At 39.6% G+C, this 24819-nt stretch overlaps 1 protein-coding gene across 2 annotated transcripts in view; it reads left to right on the forward strand.

Annotated features, from left to right (window-relative positions):
* The window catches only part of LOC147709416 (xanthine dehydrogenase/oxidase-like), a 736168-nt gene that overhangs the window by 647816 nt on the left and 63533 nt on the right, over nt 1-24819 (forward strand). The gene's annotated exons all lie outside the window — the stretch shown is intronic.

Consider the following 24819-nt stretch of genomic DNA (forward strand, 5'->3'; position numbering starts at 1 on the left):
CATGTAATGTGGAGTGTGGTGGTGTATCTCAGTTCTAGATCAGAGAAGCGGTTGGAGCTGATTTGATCTAGACTCTTTGGTTCGTGCTCCAGTGGGTCCTTTGATTTAACTTATAATAAATCATATTTAAAACTTTAACTGCCTCCTCCGCTCTTTACATTGGCGACGAGGTTTATTTCCTATTTATTTTTGGACCCACTGTGTAGCTGAGCGTCTCTGATAATTTTATCGTTTTTGAAAAGCAATTAAAATTGAACTCTTTCCTGGATTCGCTTGGTAGCTGTTTACAACGCCTTTTAACAAGTCTAAGGTACTGTGGAATCTTTAATTTATTTGGATTTTGACTTGGATTGAGGAAAGCGTCTCTCCGGCAGTTTGTTTGCTCGCGCACCAGCGTGCTCCTTGTGGTGTGACGTCAGTGCCTGTAATCACCCGTGTGAATCTGGAACACAGCGTAAATCTGGAACGCAGCGTAATATCTTAAGTCACCGTTCAGTGGAACGCAGCGTTCTTCAGGCACGCAACGTCGCGGCCATTTTGGGAGTGCAGACAACTTCTTTCTTGATGTACCGGCAGCTGTTCTTTGATCCCTGTAGCGGCGAAGTTGAACTTCTGTGAGATCTTAAGCGGCGTCGTGTGAGCAGTGTTTATCTTCTTTATTTACTACATAAATAAACGCGAATTCAGTGATTCGCACACTTCTGTCCTGGATAAAGTTTTGAAATTGGGTGAGCTGAAAGTGTATTTGAAATACATTTACCACAGTGATATGCACACTTGAAGTACAGGCAGTCTACTCACCACAGTGATATGCACACTTGTTTGTTGATAAAGTGCATGTTACAGAATTCAGCTGTGCTCTGCACACAATTTAAAGTTCATCTTCTGAAGTGTAATTGACTAGAGATCTGCTCAATATTAGGAATAATCTTCAGTGACATGCACACTATTTATTTATTAGTGCATGTTATGTTTTAATTTTAATTTTCATTAGTTCATCATTTTAAATATGTATACTTTTTTTACAGTTTAGGTTTTATTGTTTTAGTATCAATGGCAAATTCACAAATCTGGAATCAACCTTCCACTTTTTTTTTTAGATTCCTGGGAAACCAAAATTGAGATGGAAGAAGTGGTTTGAAACATTTGAAAATTACATTATTGCCATTGATGGTTCTGAATTTTCGGCTGCAAGGAAAAAAGCAATTATCTTCAGTTATTTAGGCACAGCAGCTATTGAGATTTATAAGAATCTTATACCTATTGCGCCGCCAGTTGAAGGAGGTAATGGATGGAATGTTTTTGTTGAAGCTGTTGCAAGACTTGAAAAACAGTTTGAAGAGGAACCTAATGTCAGGATTGAGAGGCATTCTTTTCATAAAAGGAAACAGTCCGCTGATGAATCTGTGGAGGATTATGTACCAGCTCTAAGAGTTTTAGCTGCTAACTGTGATTGGTGCCTATGTTGATACAGCCATAAGGGACCAATTTGTTTTTAATTGTTTTGCTAAAAAAGTACAAGAACGACTTTTAGCTTGTCGTAATCCTACTTCGGGGAGGTAATTGATTTAGCAAAAGGAATAGAGAGATCTATCGAGTCTTCAAAAGTCATTACTGCAGAAGAAAAAAAAAGTGCTAGTGGTACTTCTGTTTGTGCAGGTCAAATGCGGAATAGGGGTAATTTTAAAAGTGGTAGAGAGTTGAGTTGTTTCAGATGTGGGTCTAAAACTCATCTGGCAAACCATCTGGAAAGTCCTGCTCTTAAAAAGAAATGTACAAAGTGTGGGAAGGTTGGACATTTTACAAGTTTCTCTAAAACCATAAAGAAAAGTATTAATGTCAATTCCACTGTAAATAGTGTTTCAAATGTAGAGAGTGACTTACAAAATCTTATCATCACTATTTATGATGACTCTTTTAATGGTAACATCAACAGTGTTACTCTTCCTTTCAAAGCTCCTTTAGGTATTGTTCATGTTGGTAAGATTGCTTTTGAGGCTATGGCTGATTCTGGTTTGCCAGTGACCATCTTATCAGATATTTTCTTCTATGAGAATTGGAAGGGTGTCAAATTGGCTGAAACTGATATCAATCCTAAAGCTTTTGGCAATTTTGACATCAAAATGCTAGGTTTCTTTGAGGATACATTAAAATTTGAGACATGTGAGTTTTTTACAAAAATGTATGCTGCAATTGACGGAAAAAATATTGTTGCTTGGTATGATCTTGGTAGACTTGGCATTAATTTATGCCCAGGATCAGATGGTCCTATTCAATTGAGGGAAATGCCTGTTAACAATGTTTCTTTGGAATATCCCTTGTCTTCCATTCTGAGTAAATATAAGAATGTTTTTGAAGATGTTGTTGGAGAGGTAAAAGGATTTTCACATAGGATTAAACTAAAAAAGGAGCTTTACCTGTACAACACAAAGTTAGTATGGTACCTTTGGGTGTGAGGGACAAGCTCAAATCACATTTGGATGGTCTGTGTTCTAAAGGAATCATAGAACCTACTGATAGCTCTGAATGGGGTTCAGCTATTGTTATTGCCCTTAAGAAGAATCAAGAGATTAGATTGTGTGTAGATCTTCGATCTCTCAACAAGAACATTGTAGGGGAGACTTATCCTTTGCCGAGAATACAAGAAATGCTGGCAGCTGACAATGGAGCGAAATTTTTCTCTATTATTGATTTGAAAGCGGCATACCATCAGGTCACTTTAGATCAAGACTCTAGAGATTTGACCGCGCTTATAACTCCGTTTGGGTTGTTTAGATTTTTGAGGATGCCTTTTGGCCTGGCATCTGCTGCCAGTGTTTTCCAAAAGTTAATTTAAAATTTATTTAGTGGAGTTAAAGGTGTTCAGTCTTTTCAAGATGACATTTTAATATTTTCTAAGACTATTGATGAGCATAATGTCACTCTGGAAAAAGTTTTGAAGACCTTAAGCAGCAAAGGCATGATGGTGAGCAAGGAAAAATGTAGATTCTTAGTTAACGAGATTGACTATTTAGGTCATAAAATAACTCAGGAAGGGATTTTTCCTAAAAAAGATATCATTAGCAACCTTTAAAATGCTAGCAAGCCACAGGATAAGGATGCTTTACGCTCTTTTCTGGGGTTAAGTGAATATTATGTTTGTGAAGGGATATGCTTTGGTTTTTGAACCACTCAGACAACTACTTAAAAAAGGTTCAAGATTTGTTTGGACCGATGTTCATGATTCAGCTTTTCAGGGTGTGATTAAGCTTGTTGCTAGTGCTCCGGGTCTTAAAACTTTGTAACTGTGGATGCAAGCACTGTTGGATTGGGGGCTGTTTTCACGCAGATGGTTAATGGCAAGGAAAGAGTTATTTCGTTCATCTCTAGAGGAATTAGGGGGGCTGAGGTTCATTACAGTACAAACGAGAAAGAGGCTTTAGCCTGTGTGTGGGCTGTGGAGAAGTTAAATAATTTTTTGTGGGGTAGGCCTTTTGTTTTGGTGACGGACCATAAGCCTTTGGTTTATATGAGGGATGGTGTGAGGAGTGGCAAGGCGTCATTAAGATTGGTTCGGTTAATAGAGAGACTACAGGAGTTGCACTTTGAGATTCAGCATATTCCAGGTGGAAAGAATTTTACTGCAGACTGTTTATCTAGGTTACCTCCACTTAGTGATTCTTGTGATGAGGTCATAGATCAGCAAGAGTGTATAGTGGCAACTTTGGATGCTGTAGAGTCCACCAATTTTGGAATTGATGAGAAAGAATGGAATGATCATGTTGGTAAAGATAGTTTGTTAGTTAAAGTCAAATCTTATATTGTTAATGAATGGCCCTCTGTTAAAAATCTTGAATCATCATTGAGAAGTTTTGCACAAGTGGCAAATGAATTGTCTATTGAAAATGGAATTTTATTGAGAAATGATTTGTTTGTTCCACCTGGGAGTCTCAGAGAGAAGATGATCAATTTAGCACATTCTGGGCATCCTGGTGTTTCAGGTACAAAGAAGTTACTTAAGAGTCATTATTGGTGGCCGGGTTTGGATCCCTCTGTTGAGAAGTTTATCAATAACTGTTCGGTGTGTGTTAAGTCAGACAAGCACTGGAAGATTTCCACTGAACCGTTGTCTATTGGTGAAGCTCCTACAGGTCCGTGGGAAAGGCTGTCTATTGACTTTTCAGGACCTTATGAATGTCTTGGTAGAGAAAAAAGGTTTCTAATTGTTCTCATTGATGATTTTTCGAAATGGTTACATTATTCTGACATCCTAGTACTGATGTTGTTATTAGTTTCCTGGACAACGTTTTCAGGGTTGAAGGGACACCTATTTCTATTAAGTCAGACAATGGTGTTCAGTTCATTTCAAGCAAAATGCAAATGTTTTTAAAAAAAAATTGGAGTGTCTGCTAACCTCGTTCCAATGGTCAGGTTGAAAGGGATAACAGATTTTTTAAAGAGGGGATTCAAGCTGCCTTGGAGAGTAATTTGGATGTTTATGACTTTTTGAAAGACAAAATATGGAGTTATCATCTAACTCCTAACTCTTGTACAGGAGTTTCTCCTTACTGTTTAATGAGAGGCAGACAAGCAAGATCTTTGTTTTTGCCTCAATTTGGAAACAAGAACAATTTGACAGAACGTTTTGAATCTTTTATCTCTAAAGCTAGAGACAATATAGCTTCTGCACATATGTCAGGAAAGTCCTATCATGATGATTTTCATCATTGTAAGAGCAAAGTTGTGAAGGTTGGATATTGGGTTAGGATTGTCAATCCCTCTCATATACCTAAAGGTATGTCTAAGTTCAGTATGCCCTTTGAAGTTGAAAAAGTTACAGAATCTACTGTTTTTCTCAAGGGCAAAGGTTGGTGGAGCAAGAGTTCAGTGGTTGTTAAACCTGGCCAAGAATTGCTTTGTTGATAAAAGGGAAGATGGTGAAGATGTTTGGTTTGATAATTCCTCATCTGGTCCATTACAGAAGGAGCAGTTTGCTTGTTCTAGTGATGGTCAGAGACTGATCCTATTCTGGGTTCTTCTGTTTCTGATTGTGATGCTTGTACTAGTTCATCTGTTCTTGGTTCACATGTCTCTCATAAAAGATGTGTTAAGTTGCCAAAGAGATTTGATGATTATATTCTTGATTACTCTTTTTTTTGTTTTGTTTTACTTTTGTTTTTTATTTTATTTTGTTTTATTTGTGGAAAAGATACATGTGGTAATATCCTTCTTCTCTTTCTAGTATAGTTGTTGATGTCATTTATGGAACTGTTATATGTATTGCAGAATGTTACACATGTAATGTGGAGTGTGGTAGTGTAACTGAGTTCTAGATCAGAGAAGCGGTTGGAGCTGATCTGATCTAGACGCTTAGGTTTGTGCTCCAGTGGGTCCTTTGATTTAACTTATAATAAATCATATTTAAAACTTTAACTGCCTCCTCCGCTCTTTACATGCGCGTAACAAAGAAGTATTTCTTAGTGGGAAAAATTGTGAAAACTCGCTAAGTGGTACAATTCTGTGTCAAGAAATTCATTTACATGGAGCCTGTGAGGGTTCATCTAATGACCTTTCTTGCCACTTGCACAGCACCCCAGCCACACAAATAGAACCTGGTTTCAGGCAGCTTTCCAACGGCAGCTACGTTATGTTAAGTGACCACAGCTGTTGTGGCATGTTGCCAGGAACGGCCTATCTCGCCCGTGTTACATCCAGGTTCACTTGTTGTATGCAAGTATTGTATCCAAACAGCAAGCCAGACAAGGAGGCAACAATTTGGCTTTCATTGAATATCTCTTCTATTCAAATTGATACATTAAGCAGAATGAAAGCCATTCTTTTACAAAAAGCTGTGCCTTTGACCTCGTCCAGAGAAACGTATGATCTGCTAGTTGCAAGGACCTCAGCAGAGATACATACATTATTATCAACAAACTGCCCCGTACATTTCGTAGAAATGTGAGGTCAAATTTTAAACATGTCAGATACCAGTGGCATCGCACACATATTTAAGACACTTTTTTCGGGACTGTTAGAACCCTTTGAAGCAGTCCTGAGCATTTTTCCCGAATTTCGTGCACTCTGTGTTCGGCAGTCTGCCTCTCATTTTGGGACTCGTAGCAGGAGTTCTATTTTTTTGTACCTTCTGCTCCGATATGGCAAGTCCAGCCACCAGCGATACCCAGATTACCATGGAACAAACGATCCAGGCAATGCGGTACCGAAATAGGATAATACACGTCCTCGGCTTGGCTCGTCTAAGAGATCTGAATACCACACGGTTTCTATCATTCAGACCAATCTGGCAAGATTGCATCTTACCTGTTCTACAATGCCTGCTCTGCGGGGAATAATGCATGTCAGACATCTGTCTCTCACTTCCATCAGCAGTACCTATGGATGTCGATACTTTGCTTGGTTCGGTAACGGCTCATGCAACATGTTGTCCACAGTGGCTACCAATTCTGATGACAGCATTCGTTGAGACCTCACCATTACGACTAGGTGGCAGTGAGGTATGAGATGAAAGCGGCACACAGGTACAACTTTCTGTCAACATTACTGATCCAGATCACGCTGACAGTAATGCATCTCACATATGCACTATTTCTACTTTTTCAGAAATGGCCCAACTTTCACTTACTGTGGTAGACAAATTCTTTGCCAGCCTATCTGAGTTAATGTTTTCTCCTAACAATGAGAATAACTCTTGAGAAACAAGTACACAGCGTTCCCTGAACTTTGATTTCGGCCTTCAGTTTTGATAATCAGAACTTCTAAAATTTGGAAATATTTTTTACTACAACGAAATTATTTTTTCTCAATACCAAAATATGTACCTTTTTTTGGAACAGAGTAATCTGCTTAATGTAGAACTATTATTAGAGAACAAGATTTCTATTTTTTGATACCTAGACACAATATTTAAACTTAGTCTCTAGCACATGTACAGTATTATATAAATATGTGATGAAATGGTCTCAACCTTCTCTACTGTATTAAGAACCATTTCATAAATGTAATTTCGTGAATCATTCAGCCAGCATTTCAAATGTAAAACTATATGCATTATTTGAATGATACCACTGCTTTGAAAACGTACAGTACAATACTCATTTTTCGTGTACAAACCATTTATAATGCATATTTATGTATTTTTGGGGTGGGATTGTAAACACATGCTTAGAAATTTTATAACTGCTTAGTATTTAGTAAAGATGGACATTCTACGTGGAGTGGGTGTTGTAAACGTATCTAGGGCTCTAGTGTAATTTTCCCGATTCATGCCCTTATATAGGTATAACTTATCATATCCTTATATAGGCATAAGAATGATAACCATATTTAGGCACAGCCAATGCAATCCAAATACGGCATGGCTACTTCCTCTAAGCTCCTAGAGTACAACGAGTACTTGAAGACAACCAGCCTTCAGCAGTACGGGACTTCCCCCTGCTTCAGTATTGATTGTCCCAGAACTCTTGGAGCGTGTAAAGAACTTCGAGTTCTTAGCGGCGTTATTATGTCCACCCTTACGTCAAACTCGGCACCTTCCAGGTATAAATATACCCACATCTGCCATAGCAAACACACAGTGGTTTGGAGCAGATCGACTAACTACTTGCCCGACGCCCTGCAGTAGCGAGTGCCGAAGGAAGCCGACCCTCCAGCTGACGCACTGAGAGAGACCTGGCGGAGGAACTGGTGGCCTTTGCTAAGGATGTTTTCAGCAAAGCTCGAATAAAGCTCCTAGGAAGCTGAAGATGCCTTTCTGCCAAAAATGACTATACCAGGAGTATATACAATTTTTGGATATTATGAAAAGACCGGTTCTCCTGATGAATGTTGTAAAATTAAAGAATTAGCATTTGAAATCTAGTGCGTATTCACTAAATTCTGTTGCACATTATACATTACTTTAATATTTGATGCACTATCAGCCTATAATAATGGAACAATTATATGTTGACCATGTGCAACAATTAATACTAAAAGAATCACACGCTTGTGAAAAATATGTGGACAAAAAGGCGCATGAATGTATGAAATGCAATAGAGATACTTAAGCAGAAAATGCAAGGTTCATGTCAGTTTGAATACCAACTCAAGAGATGACGCCAGCAGGTGGCCAGTCCTAATAGTTAAGGCTCTATGTTTTGTTTTTCCTTGCACAACGCTGCACAACTAATTTCGATGCTGTACTGTATTGAATTTTAAATGTGTGCAATTTGTGTCACTGGAATCAAGCTATACCTGGCTGATGAGTCCATAATAAGGAGGAAACCAGTTGTGGGTTGCTTGTGTTCCGATTCAGGAAGGATATGGCTTGGCAGTTCAGGCTGGACTGCTCCCATTGGAGCAGTTTCAAGACCGATTTACATATAGCTGGGTCCAAACTGAGGTCACATGTAAGGGTGGGCGTAGTTGGCAGAGTACTACTATGCGGAATTCCGCAACTTCGCTCCGTCGGACTCACAATCAATAAAACAGAAACCTCATATACTTTTGGTAAATTAACAAGTATCTCTGTCTTTACATGCTAAAACGCATATAGTCATTTCATAAAAGTGAAAACGAAAATTCAGCAATCAGTGAGAGAGGTGATGATTTTGGGATCCTCACTAACCTAGGGAGAGAACCAAGCAGATGCCTTGAAAACAAAGAGCACATCTTGCTGAACGATTCGGTGGTGGTCCCATCCTTTTAGGACCACCCCAAGCACAGTTATGGGCAAAAACACAATCCCAACCAAAGGCCCTACAAAGCTTTATGGTACGAGATTAGCAGTGGCCAGTGAAAATTATAGTATCCAATGTCAAAATTATTCTACAAAGAGCTACAGTTCAACTAGTCGTTACTAGGTGTCCCTCACAAGTCAAATGCAAAAACATTGAAATTATTACATCAAGCTGCAGTTCCACTGACTCCTTCAGCATGATATGCTCTATGTGTTCAAGGCATCTGCTTGGTCCTCCCCCTAGGTTAGGGAGGACCCCAAAATCATCCCCTCTCTCATTGCCTGATATTTTTCATTTTCCAAGTTCACTTTTGTGAATTGGTTATATGCTTTTTAGCATGTAAAGTGGAGAAGTGTGGCTCAATGATTAGAGTGGCAGACCCTGATGCAGAGGTCTAGCCCGGGACCAGGGTTCAATTCCCCGCCTCGGCGGGTCTTGGGCTCAAAATTCCACGGACCTGATAATACTCGCCTCGGTGCCTATTCCAATCCTGGAGTCCCACTCTGCAACTCTGGGCAATAGCTTGCTTAATCTCCACAACGGCCCCCACAACGCTATGGATGCCTGGCCTCCACCTTGGGGGTGCCCAGGAGTGTACGCCTCACAGGGAAAGCCAGGATGGGTTCCACCGCGGTATTCGTACAAGCGCCTTGAGACCCTTGCGGGTGAGTAGTGCGCTATAAAAGTATCAATTTACAAAGTTGCTTTATCAAAGCATTTGTGGGTGCAGTTTAGTAGTTGACTCCGCTATGCAGATGAACAGAGTTTTTGCCTAAATTCTGTGTTTTAAATGGAATGTTTAGTTAACAAATTTCAACAAACTCCCTAGCGGAGCGGAGTTCATTGCCCAGGGTTAGTGACATGGTCTTTAGAGAAGAGTTCATTGCTCAGGGTTAGTGACATGGTGTGCAAAATAACAATGGACTTGGATGCATCCCTGAGTAACTACCAGTGGCTGAGATTTATTTAAGCATTCCATCCATCACTTTTTGTATACTTTAGTCCAAAAATATATTGGACATTATTATGATAGCGTACTGTAATTTGTTTTTATTAGGTTACTAGCAGCCCGTCCCGACGTTGTCCAGGAGCAATTAGGCTTCAGGGCCCCCGCCCGCCCCGACATTGTCCGTGGGTCCCCCGGAGCCTTCCTCCATATATTGCAGTATTATACCTCTGTGTTTACTTTGTACGCTTTTGTAACCTGCACACGTAACCTTTTCCTCTTGTAATGCACTGTTTGGCTCACTTTTTTAATGCTCCGTTTGCTTCCTCTTGCTACCTGCACACGTCACTTTTTCTTCCTATACCTCTATGTTTACTTTCTACGCTTTTGTAACCTGCACACGTAACTTTTTCCTCCTATAATGCACCGTTTGGCTCACTTTTGTAATGCTCCGTTTGCTTCCTCTTGCTCACGATGTACGCTTTTGTAACCTGCACACGTAACTTTTTCCTCCTGTAATGCACTGTTTGGCTCACTTTTGTAATGCTCCGTTTGCTTCCTCTTGCTCACGATTTTCATTTTTGCTCCATTTTTCCGCCTCTCACCGCTCCTAAATAAATAAATAAATAACCTACCTCATCCGCCGCTCACCGCTCCTCCCCGCCTGTCCGCTGCTCCTCACCGCCGGTCCGCCGCTCCTCACCGCTCCTCCCCGCGCCATGTCCGCTGGTCCTCCTCGCGTTCCTGGACGCCGCTCCTCCCCGCGCTCCTCACGTCGGGCACGCACGTCGCGGCCGGCGTTTCTTCCAAGGGACTACTTTTTTTTCTGTAAATTTTTTAAATAACGTATATTTGTGGAGAAGTGTGGCTCACTGGTTAGAGCAGGCAGACCCTGAAGCAGAGGTCAGACCCGGGACCAGGGTTCAATTCCCGACGCGGCAGGGTCTTGAGCTCAAATGTCCATGGACTCGATAATTCTCGCTTCGGTGCCTGACCTAATCATGGGTTCACGCTCTGCAACTCTGGGCATTAAGCTTGCTTAATCTCCACAACGGCCCCCCGCGGCGGGATGCCTGGCTTTCACCTTGGGGATGCCCGTTAGGGGCTATCTCACAGGGAAAAGCCAGGACGGGTTCCCAAGGCAAGCGCCGAGATGCCTCCGGGTGATTCGAGCGCTATATAAGAACATACAAAAAAAATAAAATAAATAAATAAAATTTATTACGTTTATATAGCCTGTGTCCATCTGCACACCCTGACGATTACAACGATGTATCAGGTGTGTGGATTGGCGCTGTGGTTCCCGAGTTTACCCGCCTCAAAGTTTCAAAGTTCTTCCTTTATAATAGTAGTATAGATTTTGTTGTACTGTATTGTGTTATTTCATTATGTATGTTACTCTAAAATGTATTTGCAATTATTTTTAACTAATATTTTACGAATGTATATTTTTTTAGTTTGGCTGGCTCTAGGGGCATAGTGTAGGTATTGTGGGTAGTGTATTTGGTATTTGTGTGCTTGTTACTACATTTTAAATTGTTTATTGAATTATTTTGACCTTGTCAGATTAAGTTTTTTCTTTAATGTTGGGGGTGATTAATGGATAGTGTTTATTTGAATTATGTGTTTATTAGTCAGTCAGTCACAGATCTTTATTCAGCTAAGGTAGCCATAAAAGAGCAATAAGAAACATTTGAATTACATGAATTTACATAACAAAATTCCTCTTTGACAAAATCAAAACACAGGAATAATTTTTTTACAATGTTACGAAGCCAAACTGCAGAGGAAATAAACCTACAAATCATTAAACAAAAACATTTGTCATTTAAGAGAAGTAGATGGCTTAGCTCAGGTTGGCACTTTTCAATATTTAAATATCTTAATAGTGGTTTTAAAAAGGTACGTGTTTATTAAAATAATGAATAAACATTAAATTAAGCCTATTTTTTACAATTGTGATCGAGTTGTTATTTTTAGGAGATTTAAGATTTATTTTAAAGTTTAAAATGTTAAATATATTTAGGATTTTTCAACTTTTTATTGATATTTTTGAAGTAATCTTTAATATTTATTTTATTTTTGTGTTTTGTATCTGGATCCCCTGACCCTGTGTATGAGCTTTCACCCATCTAGTTTGAATAGTAAATATGCACCTCAACTACCTCCATTCCAATGAATGCCTATTCCCCTATGTTTGGAAGACTGAAGGTGGGTTACTAAACACCTCCTGACCCAAGATCTAGGCATTTTCACCAATGTTTGTTAGACTGGAGTTAGATTAGTAAGTGACCCTCCCCCCCTCCTCCTAATATATATATATATACTTTACTAAATTCACTATGTGTGCATTTTTTACAGTGTTTGCTAGATTGGAATTTGAAGAGTGAATCTGATTCCTCTAAGGTATGCACTTTCTTCAGTGTTTTTAGAATGAATCTGGATTAGTAAAGTTCCTCCCACCCACAATGTATTACACTGCTCAATATTTGTAGAATTGAAGTTAGAAAACTGTACAGAAATTATTTTTTCATCATTTAACATCATTTAACCAATAATTTTGAATTGGAGATAGGATACCACATGTTATTGGGGGTGGGTGTAATTCGAGTAATTCTGTGTAGTATTATCATGCGGAATTACTTAAGAATTCCAAGAGATTACGAGTAATAATGCAAGAAGGGTAATTCTGTGTTTAATGCTGTTTCTTAGCATAAGAATTCCACCACTTAATGAAAATAGCTGCAGCGATGCATTTTGTGCTAAGAAATAGGACTAAATACAACAGAAGCAGTTGCTCAAGCTCACTAGATGGATGCAAGGATGTATCTTGTGCTAAGAAAAAGTGCTAAATACAGCAAAACATGAACAGCGAGCACAAGTGGCCACTCCATCTTGCTAAATGTGCTCTCACTGTAGGATTGTTTCCTCAAATCACTATTAATTACATGAGTAGGAGGAATTTTGTAATTATCAGTAATTCTGTGTCAAAGAGTAGTACAGATGTTCCAGAATAACCCTGATTACTCCACTGTCATTGCAATTCTGCCCAGGCCTATGTTTTACTTTATTCTGGTATTTTTTAAAGCTATTTTGAGCATATTGAATTTAACATTTCAGAATTTTTAAAATATTTATTTTCTATTTATTAGTTTTTTACAATTACTATAATTTTGTATTTTAATAGTATCCATTTTAGTTATAGATTTTAAATCTTTTACTGTCGTGTATTTTTATTTAAGATTTATTTTTAATTGCTTAATAAACTTATTTTTAAAATAATTTCATATTACAATGTATGATAAGTGGTTAAAATGTTTTTCTAGTCTTATTTATTTCTACATATGTTTACAATAATTAGTTAGTATTTGTATATTTTGCTATTTTTTTATATATATATTTGTTTTATAAAAAATAATGTAACTTTCATTTTTTAATTTCGACCACACAATTTTTCTGCTTTACAATATATATAAGGTCAATATATTTTGGAGGGCAATGGTTTTGCGTCAATATTTTGTCTTATTACCACATATATCAATTGTTAAGCTTACACTTTGCAACTCTGAAATAAAAGGGAAAGATCCAGAAGTGGAACTAACCAAAGATAAACGTAGGAAACAACTAAAAGATAAGAAGAACATGGGAAAGTGCAATACTAGAAATCCTTTAAAAGGAAATATCTGGTATTTGGAATATCAGGGTCTCAGGTCAGGGGTGGTAACAATTGGATGAAGCCCACTCACTAATTTCATAGAGGGGACGCCAATCCCCGTACCCAAGACAGGTTTGGCAGCGGCCATTTTCTTTGTGAAGCAGCAGACCCGTCGTGCTCTTCTGCAGCGTACGGGTTTTAGTTTCAGTGTGACTCCACTGCGTGTTCAAGAGTTGATTTCCCTTTAGAACCATGACATCCTATTGGAACAGGGTCCTGGACAATAGGCGTAGCTGGAGGTTGTGACTCGCTGTGGGTCAGTCACCGGGAATATCATTAATCATACTAAAATTGAATGTGTCCAAAATAAAATGTACAAATTCAAGTTCAGTAGGAGGAGAAAAAAGACAAATAAATTCATTTTTACTATCCTTTATATACTGCTGCCACGTGGCTCCAGGTCATGTGTGATAACTACAGCCACTCCTGACTTTTCAGCCAATAGCCTTTTTTTCTCTGGTGCTTGTTATTTCCCCTTTAATACTAGTATCAAAATACATAACATGCAACGTGAATTAAGCTAAAAGTCCAGGACAGTTATGTACATTTTTATACAATGTTCAAGGTAATTCTGAAAACTCTGGATCCTTCTTTTGCATGCTAAAACACGTTATTCACATGTTTGTGAGAGCTCACTCTTTTCATCAGTTATTAAAACAGGCATTCACAATATCAAAACGTTTACCATTTGTATAATGAAAAGGGTAATGTCACACCTTTATTAATACACCATAAATGCATTTCATGGCAAACAGGAGTTCAAGCTTTCCTTAGGCAAAATTGGTATAAAACAGCTGTCAGCAACAGGAGTTCTAAAAACAGAAGTGTTCTTAGCTAGGGTGCAATCAGCTATACATATACCAGCTGGCCAAATAAATTACATATTGGCTATATACCTTCTTATAAATGCATTACATGATTTATTTTAGCACCAACATTGCACCATGACAGGAAATGTAGAATGTGGCATAGTTTGATGCATTTCAGTATTTTCTTTAAAATATCATATGACATTTCTTTACAAGATTTATAAGCATAAGTAGCATATGAAGGCTCATATTGTACTGGTATACGTATATGCAAAAGCATTCCACATACAGATGTTAAATGTGTCCAAATTGCTGGTGGTAAGGATTCTTTCTATTTTGAAGAACAGAGGATTTTTATCTTGCTAATCAGAGTCCATTTGTAAGCAGTCATATATGACCTCCACTAGGATAGTAGATGTGTTTCGGCCCATATGTTGTTACCAGATCTCCTGAGCACGATTGCTAACAACGACGTACTGTAGAGGGCGATCGGGTCCTTTGGATACGAGTTATCCACAATTATTCTAAAAAGTATTTAAAGTGTGTCATGCATGTTTTGATTGAACACTAGTCAAAATCCTGGGGTAGGGCACTTTGAAATATAGTGTGAGGCACATATTGTTTAAAACCGCAAGGAGTTCTGAGCTGCAGATATCAACAAACCTGCCATTTACATAGACTGTAGTTGGGCTTCCTATGCATCTACAAATGTTGATGTGAGCGCCTAGATTACATGCTATGTAAATAAATATAAATGTAAATCGTATTTGTAAAGCGCAAACTACTCACCCTTACAGGTCTCAAGGCGCTGGGGGCCATCATGGAAATTAAGTGAGGTATTGCCCAGAGTCACATGGTGATGAGCTGAGCTGCCTCCGGAGCCGGGGATCAAACCGTGAACCCTGTGCTACAAAGTCAGCTGCACCACACCTTTCCACTGGCCATACTGTGGAGATCTAGAACAATTCTTCATGTCATGGTCAACTGTAGCCTTTAATAGTCAACATGTGGAGCAGCATAAGCTCCTCACACAGAATATGAGCAAAATTGCAGGATTGCAAGCTTCTCTCCATCACAAAAGATGCATACATAAAGCAGCAGTGTAAGCAGCCCTTCTCTTCTGAAGAGCTGAAGCAGAGCAGCAGCAGTGAAGCTTAACTCCCTCCTGAAAATCATTCTGCAGCAACTGAGTCCACTCTCACTGCTATAATCTCTTTTGTTGTGACATCCTGCTGTCATAAAGCTGTTACTCCTACTTCTGTCATATCCTACCAGTTTTGCTGCTGTCACGCAAAGGTGCAGGAGGAAGGGATGTAGGGGGTGCCACAGCACCCCCAGAAATAACAGTGCTGGTGTTCAGAATGTGAATGAGCAATAGAAAATGCTGTAACAATGTTGTATTTAGCTTGTCACATTCACTGTCATTCCATTCAGAGATTAGGGAAAATGTCAGGCTATGTATTCTGACAAATTGTTGCTTATTCTCCAAACATTGTGATTGGTGTGTACTTTTCATTCTCTGGCTACAAAGTGAGAGGGTTTTGTGAAGTGAAATGTATGCCAATCTTGCTGGACTACAAGGAGTGTGAAGAAAAGTTCTAGGATGTCATTTTTTCTATCACAACCACATCTAAATACCTGCAAATGGACTGTACAAATATTTCAAAATATATCAGCAGTAAGAAACCACAAATTAAGCATTTTTGTAATGTTATGGAAACAAGCTTTATAATAGGATCAACACGAATCAAGACACTTTACTTGGTGATGTGCAAATGATAAATATTCACCGAAACACTACTTCCAAATGTTGTTTGTGTGTTATATAGTTTTATCAGTAAACTGCATGTCTGTGCAAATTTAGTGACAGTTTCATTGGAAAAAGTGCTGTCTATAATGACAGTGCATTACCACACCATGCATTTGTAATATATCTGTGACAATGTGCTCCACAATGGACCACTGGCTACATACCATACCCATAGCACACTTCTGCTGAATTGGTGTGATTCTTTTGCTACACTTCTTCTTTGTGTGATGATTGGAGTTTTAACGATTTCTATGATTTCGGTGGAGTAACATTGATGGCAGCTCGTAAAATTGCTCTAGCACCACTGCCGTTACTGCATGTAACTCCGGCTGTTGGATTATCCTGACAGCCCAGCTGTCACTGCATGCAACTCTAGCTGTTATTTTGTCTAGCCAACCTTTTTGCTATCATAGGCATCAGTTTATAAGAGTCTGCTGGACTTAGGCCAAAGAACAATCTATGACAAGCCCAAGGGTTGGGGCAGGACCTCTCACATTGTTTGCTGACTATACAAGATCAAACCCTGAGATTGGGTGTCAGAGACACACAACGGGATGTAATTTACAGCCATCACTTATTTTTCCAGACTGTTTGCATCCAAGCATTATAACATTGAAGTCAGAACATTTACTCTACTTGTTGAAAAACTGACATTTTTTAAACAAGCTAATACCCCCTAGTTTTAAAATGCTGTTTCTAATGATTGCTTCTAACCACAGATTCCTCACCATTAGAGTATCATTGCGCAAGACAAGATCCAGATGGTTAAAACACCATTGCCTCAGTGCAACGGTAGGTGGCATTGTGCAGCTCCTTGTTGAATCGTTCCACCCTGGAAGTGACAAACTAATCTTCATATAAGTGCTACTCTGATGTCGGTTCCTTTCTTTCCACGTCTTAATATGCAGATCCAGAGCGCCCGCCACGCTTTCGCCACAGGCAATCATAACGATTGCCTGGTGGGGCGGAGAAGGCCGGGGATATAGGGGCGGTGCCCCGAAGGCACCACCCGACAGATCACAAGGCTGGCGGGCCCCCTCTTTGGGGAGTGGCAGTTGTGCACGGGGGGGGGTACCCATGATACCCCCTTACATATCCCTGCACAAGGTGACAGGCAACGCACGGTGCCTGCCACATTCTGCAGGGAAATGCACAACATGGCCATTTACTATTGCGCAGGTGCTGCAGCCATCAGCACCTGCCGCAATGTTAAATTGCAAGATGTGACCGCCACGGTGGAGGTCGCATCATAATTAGGGGTGCAGGACCACTGCTTTGCAGGCGGGCGGTCCCGACCCTGCTACGATGGTGGGCGGACTTAAGTCTGCCCGCCATCGTAATCGGCCCCTATGTCCCTTCCTATGGCTAAAGAGTTTAATCCTTGTAGGGAATGTTGTGAGATCTCCATACAGTCCCCCTCTGGTGTGTAAAGTTGACGCTTCCTGGATACTGAGTTGTGTTCTCCCCATGGACCATCAACATAAGAGAGTGCTCTTTTGCTGTGAAATTGAGACTTGCAGTGGAAGTTTTCGGAGTAGATCGGTCAAAAATTGATGGCAATACGAATGTACTAGCAGAGTTATTACCACCAGGACAAACTTCATCTGAATCTTTACTTCCATTTAGTGATGCGCTGACAAATAATGTAATTGGCACCTGTTGTGAGCTCTGTTCCTCTCCCCCAATGCATAGTCAGGATTCCAGAGCCACCTGGATTTTTTGTCACATCTCCCTACACATGACAGTTTGGTAGTTCAAGCTTCCACCAGTAGGGTGAACCAAAGTTCTTTTTCCACAACTCCTCTTGACAGAAAGTTTTAAATTCTTTAGACCTTTGGAAAGCAGATGTTTTCCTCAGCCAGACTAGCCCACCGGTCAGACAATGCCAACTGCTTAATGGGCAGACATACCCATTCTTTATGAACCATGGTTGGCTAGATCTTACAAGCTCTCCCAATGAAGTTTGGGACAGTTTGGTGCAAACAATCCAGAATGGTCACGGCACAGCAAGGTATACCATCCACTCTGAACTAGAAACTACTTACTGCTTGGGCAGAGGAATTGGAACTAATATGGTATTTTGCCAGCATGCTTTGATGGATCTTTTAAAATAAAGTTAGACAATGGTGCATTTCCTAGGTCTTCCTATCCCAACAAGACAATATTTTCAACAGTTTCACCACCTTCGCTATTACTGTAATGGAGATCTTGATAAGATCCACATCGCCTATGTTTGATAAGATACACATTTCTCACACTAATAATTCCCCACCTATTACCTACTTTTGTTGTCCAAGGAATGGCAGGCTTATGTGTCCAGCACTGGGTGTTTGGTGTCATTTCTACATGAAGTAATTAATTGAACAAGGAGAAAGAGTGTATTTGTGTGTGTGTCTACTGACGATAGTCAACAAGATTGCATACAACACAGTGGTCAGACTGTCATTAACAGCTCTTATTTTAGTGATGGGGCCATAGTGACAGGGATGAAGATGGTACTGTTGAGGGAAGGTGACAGAGGAGAAAAGTAAGAGGTCATTAGTGATAAAGGTGGTAGGAGATCATGCCACAAACAAGTAAGATGCTGATAACGGGGTAGTGTCAACGTGAATGAAACAGTAGCAAGAAGAGAAATGGAAAAGACTTGAGTGCAAGAAAAGTAGAGCTTGCAGAACAATTGGATATAACCATTAACCCATCTGCTTATTCCATATCTTTGAAAGTAGGCATCTGACTTTGGGTAGAGGTGTGATCTGAGAGCCCTGTAAATGGGTCTGAACTAGAATGTCATTTCAAGGTGCAGGCCAAGCCTGTGAATGTCTTCTGACTGGGACAGCAGAGAGGTATTCAGACAAAGGTGTGCTTCTACTCTTGGAAATCGGTAGCCAGTTTCACAGAGGGTTTTGTCACATGAGCTCAACCTTGACTTATGATAAAATCATTGACCCACATACAGGTCAATGTGCCTAGACATGCAGCAGCCCCAACTATTTGAGTGTTGAGAGACAGACAGATGCACATTTTTCAATGCTGGAGCCTTGGTATACCTTTACAGAGATCTTACCGCTCACAGTCTTAAATGAGATATAAGGAGAAATCACTGTCTGGCATGGCCATTCCAGGACAAAATCTCTCTCTTTCTCTTTTGCTCTCTTTTCCACTCTCCCTCTCACTCATATGCTCACCTATTCTGTTCTCCTTTCCCCATTTCAATTACTACTTTCACAATAATCTCTTTTGATCCTTAACTCCTACCCTCCCCTTGACACACTTTTCTGTCTGGCACCTCTCTCACCCTTATCTCTCCTACACTGCTACCTTATTCCTACACTTCCATTCTCCCTCTCAAATCTCACTCTCTTGTGCCTCTCAACCCCCTCCATTATTAATTCCTCTTCTGCCTTACTGCCTATCACACTCGCCGTCTCCTAGGGAGGATGCAATAATGTTTGCCAGCCTATGTGAAACTACATACATTCAAGTCCCTCCATCTGAGATTGGTGCCACATTTGCAGATTATATTGATTTTAAGAAATCCACTTCTGGAGGACCCTTAGGTATCAACTTACGATTTCCTGTGTCCAAAACTGCCCCTCCCCTCTCTCACACAGCATCCTCTCATGCCTGTGCTCTCTCTCTCGCACTCACTCACCCTCCTTCCTCAGACTCATAGGCTTCCCACATTCTTGGCTTTCTCTGCCTCATGCCCTTTCTCCAGCTCATATACCCACTGCCCACCCTCGTATTTAAAGCTGTATCACATGCCCCTGCTCTCTCTGTCTTCTGATACCCTGCTCTCTTGCTCCAACATGCTTTTCTCTCAGTCTGTGCACCCACACACCACCCTTCTTCTAACTCCTATCTTGCCACCCACATAACTTTCTAACAACTACGTTTTTAATCCTCAGTTCGCACCTTCGTCTAACATCTTTCTCCCTAAGCTCCTCCTGTATACCACATACTGTTTATACCAAACTGCTGTTTGAAGGACTCTCTTACACCTACATCTGGCACTTACCTCTCACTTAAACCTTCCACTGACACTCACACACTGCCTTCTCTGAAATACAGCTTTCCTTATTACACTCTTCTCGTACACTCATCATTCACAGGCCTTGAAATCCCCTCAAAACCAGACGTTAATATCCATTCATGTTTTCTTAGCTGTTTCTAGCATATTCTTTCACTCCGGTGCTTAACTTGTAAGAGATTGAGTGCCAATGCCCAAAACTCTGCTCAGAAGCCTGCACCTTTATTACAATGCTTCACACTGTGGTAATATGCTGCAGTGAAGTATACAAACAAGTGATGGGTAGAATGCTTGAATTAATGGTAGCCATTGGAAATTGCATTGGCTGCATCCCAATCCATTGTTATTTTGAACATAATGCTTCCTCAGTTTGGACCCAGTGTATACAAAAACTTGAACACAAGCAACCCAAGACTGCTTTTGCCCTGATTCGGGCTCATCAGTAGGGTGTAGCTTGGTTTCAGTGACATAGTGAGCACAGGACCCATTACTGGGCATAACAACATTTAGGGTGCTGCATGGAAAAATACAAATAAGGCGTAACTAGTTTTGGGTTGCTTGTGTTCAGTTTTAAATAAGGCCTTGCTTGGTACTTCGAACTGGACTGTACCTATTGGAGCAGGACTGGGGCAGATTTGCATATGGTTTTATCTAATCTGAATTAACACGGTTGGCAAAAAAATAAGGCACTGGGATGCACCCCGAAGTTGCCAGTGGCTGCGGCTATTTCTAGCATTTCATCCATCACTCTTTTCTGTCTTTGAGTGTGATCCCCTAAGTGCGTCAGATGTCCCCAAATATGAGTCCTGCGCTCACTATGCCACTGGAACCAAGCTACTCTTGGCTGGAGAGGCCAAGTTAGGCAAAAACTTGTCTTGGGTTATTTGTGTCAGATTCAGAGAAGACCTCGTGAGCCATTCAAGCTGGGCTGTTCATATTGGAGGAGGACCAAAGCTGACTAGCATATAGCTGTGTCTAATCTGAGATTCATGGTGGGCAAAGAAACAATGGACAGGGCTGCAGCCCGAGTAATTACCAGTGGCTGAGATTCACTCAGGCATTCCTCCCATCACCTTTTTGTGTTCTTCATTGATATGAAGCAACTACGTGAGGGCTCACCCTTAGCACCTTTCCATATAGTGGTATTATAATAGGATCACTGACATAATATCGATGACATAAATATTGGCATAGCAAAACATCGAGTGAAAATATAGAATACCAAAATATCGACTTCCTATCTCCAAACAGGTAAGTACAAAAATATTGAATCAAAAATATTGTTGTAAAAAATATAGTTAGTCAAAATATCAAATTTTTATAATATCTTAAAAGTAATTTAAAAGTACTGAAATAATAAATATAATTGACTTAAACATATTTAAAATACTTAAATAACCTTAAAATTAATAAATAATTAATATAAGTTAAAAATAAATAAACATACAATTTAATTTTTTAGTACATATATATATATATAAACATAATTATGAATAAAAAATATACTATATTTTTACAGTAGGATAGCATGAGGTTAAAATTTACTATTCCCACTCCAAAGAGTGCAACAGTAAGGAAAGCGTTGGATAGCGTAGGGGATACAATTACTATTCCCACTCCAGGGAGTGCAACAGTAGGGAAAGCGTTGGATAGCGTAGGGGTAAAAATTACTATTCCCACTCCAGGGAGTGCAACAGTAGGGAAAGCGTTGGATAGCGGGAGGGTCAAAATTACTATTCCCACTCCAAAGAGTGCAACAGTAGAGAAAGCGTTGGATAGCGTAGGGGTAAAAATTACTATTCCCACTCCAGACAGTGCAAAAGTAGGGAAAGCGTTAGATAGCGAGCGTAGGGGTAAAAATTACTATTCCCACTCCAGTGAGGGTAACAGTAGGGAAAGCTTTGGATAGCGTAGAGGTAAAAATTAATATTCCCACTCCAGGAAGTGCGACAATAGGGAAAACGTTGGATAGCGTAGGGGTAAGAATTACTATTCCCACTCCAGTGACTGCAACAGTAGGGAAAGCATTGGATAGCGGAAGGGTAAAAATTACTATTCCCACTCCAGTGAGTGCAACAGTAGGGAAAGCGTTGGATAGCGTATAGGTAAAAATTACTATTCCCACTCCAGTGAGTGCAACAGTAGGGAAAGGGTTGGATAGCGGAAGGGTAAAAATTACTATCCCCACTCCAAAGAGTGCAACAGTCGGGAAAGCATTGGATAGCGTAGGGGTAAAAATTACTATTCCCACTCCAGTGAGTGCCACAGTAGGGAAAGTGTTGGATAGCGTAGAGGTAAAAAATAATATTCCCACTACAGGAATGTGCAACAGTAGGGAAAACGTTGGATAGCGTAGGGGTAAAAATTAATATTCCCACTCCAGTGACTGCAACAGTAGGGAAAGCGTTGGATAGCGGGAGAGTAAACATTACTATTCCCACTCCAGAGAGTGCAACAGTAGGTAAAGCGTTGGATAGCGTAGGGGTAAAAATTACTATTACCGCTCCAGTGAGTGCAACAGTAGGGAAATAGTTGGATAGCGGAAGGGTAAAAATTACTATTCCCACTCCAAAGAGTGCAACAGTAGGGAAAGCGTTGGATAGCGTAGGGGTAAAAATTACTATTCCCACTCCAGGGAGTGCAACAGTAGGGAAAGCGTTGGATAGCGTTGGGGTAAAAATTGCTATTCCCACTTCAGGGAGTGCAATAGTAGGGAAAGCGTTGGATAGCGTAGGGGTAAAAATTGCTATTCCCACTCCAGGGAGTGCAACAGTAGGGAAAGCGTTGGATAGCGTAGGGGTAAAAATTGCTATTCCCACTCCAGGGAGTGCAAGAGTAGGGAAAGCGTTAGATAGCAGGAAGGTAAAAATTACTATTCCCACTCCAGTGAGTGCAACAGTAGGGAAAGTAAATACTTCACATATAAATAAAAATTAATTAAATATTAATACCAATTACAAACTAATTAAAAGTAGTTACCAATTTAATATAATAATTAAACAATTAAAAATAAAAATGAAAATTAATTACTTAAAAATAATTACCTATTAATACAAATGAATTACCAATTAACAATTAATCAATTAACAATTGGAAAATAATTAACAATTATTTCAAAATAAATACCAATAAAAAGATTTAATTTTTTGAATAATTAAAATTAAATTACTTCCCACCCAATTCCCCTAAAAACCCACAACCCGCTACAGAAAATATATTAATAAAATTACCATAATTATCAATTAATAAAAATAAATGACCAATTATATTTTAATTAATTACCAATTGAAAATTAACAAATAATTCAAATTAAATACCAATAAATAAATGAAAATATTTAAATAATTATAATTAAATTACTTCCCACCCTATTCCCCTATAAACCCACAACCCGCTACAGAATTATATTACGCAAAAATTAAATACCACAAAATGAATTACTTAAAATAAATTATAAAATAAATATACACTTTTCACACATATACTAACATAAAAACACACTTTAAAAATTCGATATCATTAAAAAATCAATATTAACTTATCTCAAAATCGATATTTTTGCTGTCTATAGTCTGTCCATTTGATATTGTGTCCATTCTATATTTTTGATTCGATATTACTGCTATTCTGTTCGATATTTTTGTAGTCTATATTCTGTCCAGTCGATATTTTGCCCATTCTATATTTTTTACTCGATATTTTGCCCACTCGATATTTTTTACTCGATATTATGCCCATTATAATGACCAGGCCTTATATTATTCTCCTCTGAAATTTTTTTTAACTACCGATGTTTCCCGCATTCTCCATCACCTCTTATCATGTTAAGAACTTCTTGTAAATGTATGAGTGTTTAAAAATTAGTGCCCGATTCACAATCGTAAATGTACACTTTTGTGCAAGTTTCTGTTTTTTTCCTATTCACAAGTGTATTTTACGATTAGTATCTTTATGACTGCGGAGTCTCCACACTTGTGGCTGAGACTCTGCACATAAAAAGTTTGGGCTATTTTAATGTAAATTTCTTAGTGCGTCTCCTGATATTTTATTCTTCCGCTGCTCTATTTAGAAGATACATTGGAGCATATGCACAAGGAAGTGGCGGAGTGAGGCGTTAGCCATCATGGCTTAACGCCTCACTCCACCACTTCAGAAACGCAAGGCTGCACCATATTTACAAGGATATGGTGCAGCCTTGCATTTCCCCCTGCGGTGACGCTACACTCAACAGTGTAGCGCCAACGCAGGCAAACTTGCACCGTAGGGAAAGGGTGTCTACGTGTTGGGGAGGATTGTTTATGTGTAGGAAGGTGTTCCATGCTGCACATAAACAATCCTGAAATGCCATTATGTCACTTCTATGTGTGCTGCCTAATGAAGCACATATGGAAGCTACAAAATGTGATTTTGTAAGGATAGTTTTTGTGCAGGAAGGGGACACCTTCCTACATATGAACAATCCAAGGTGTTTTGCTTATTCCATGTGTGCTTCACAGGACAGCACACATGGAAAAAGCAAAAATGAAGAGAAATAAAGCATGCCTCTTTGTTTCGCCAACTTAAGACCAGGTTTTTCCTGATCTTAATTATGGTGCTGCCTCCTATTTATGCTGCACTTCTAAATAGGGGGCAGCGTGAAAAACAACGGGTGTTGCGGTGGAACGCCCACCGCTACACCCACTGCCCACCCCTTTCACTATAAGCATAGCGTGAAAGGGGGCCTTATTTATAAGGCAGCGTTAAGCCATGTTACGTGGCTTAACGTTGCCTTGTAAATAAGGTGCGGCCCTAT

Source organism: Lissotriton vulgaris, chromosome 6 (genome assembly GCF_964263255.1).
Source record: "Lissotriton vulgaris chromosome 6, aLisVul1.2, whole genome shotgun sequence".
Classification (NCBI taxonomy): Eukaryota; Metazoa; Chordata; class Amphibia; order Caudata; family Salamandridae; genus Lissotriton; species Lissotriton vulgaris.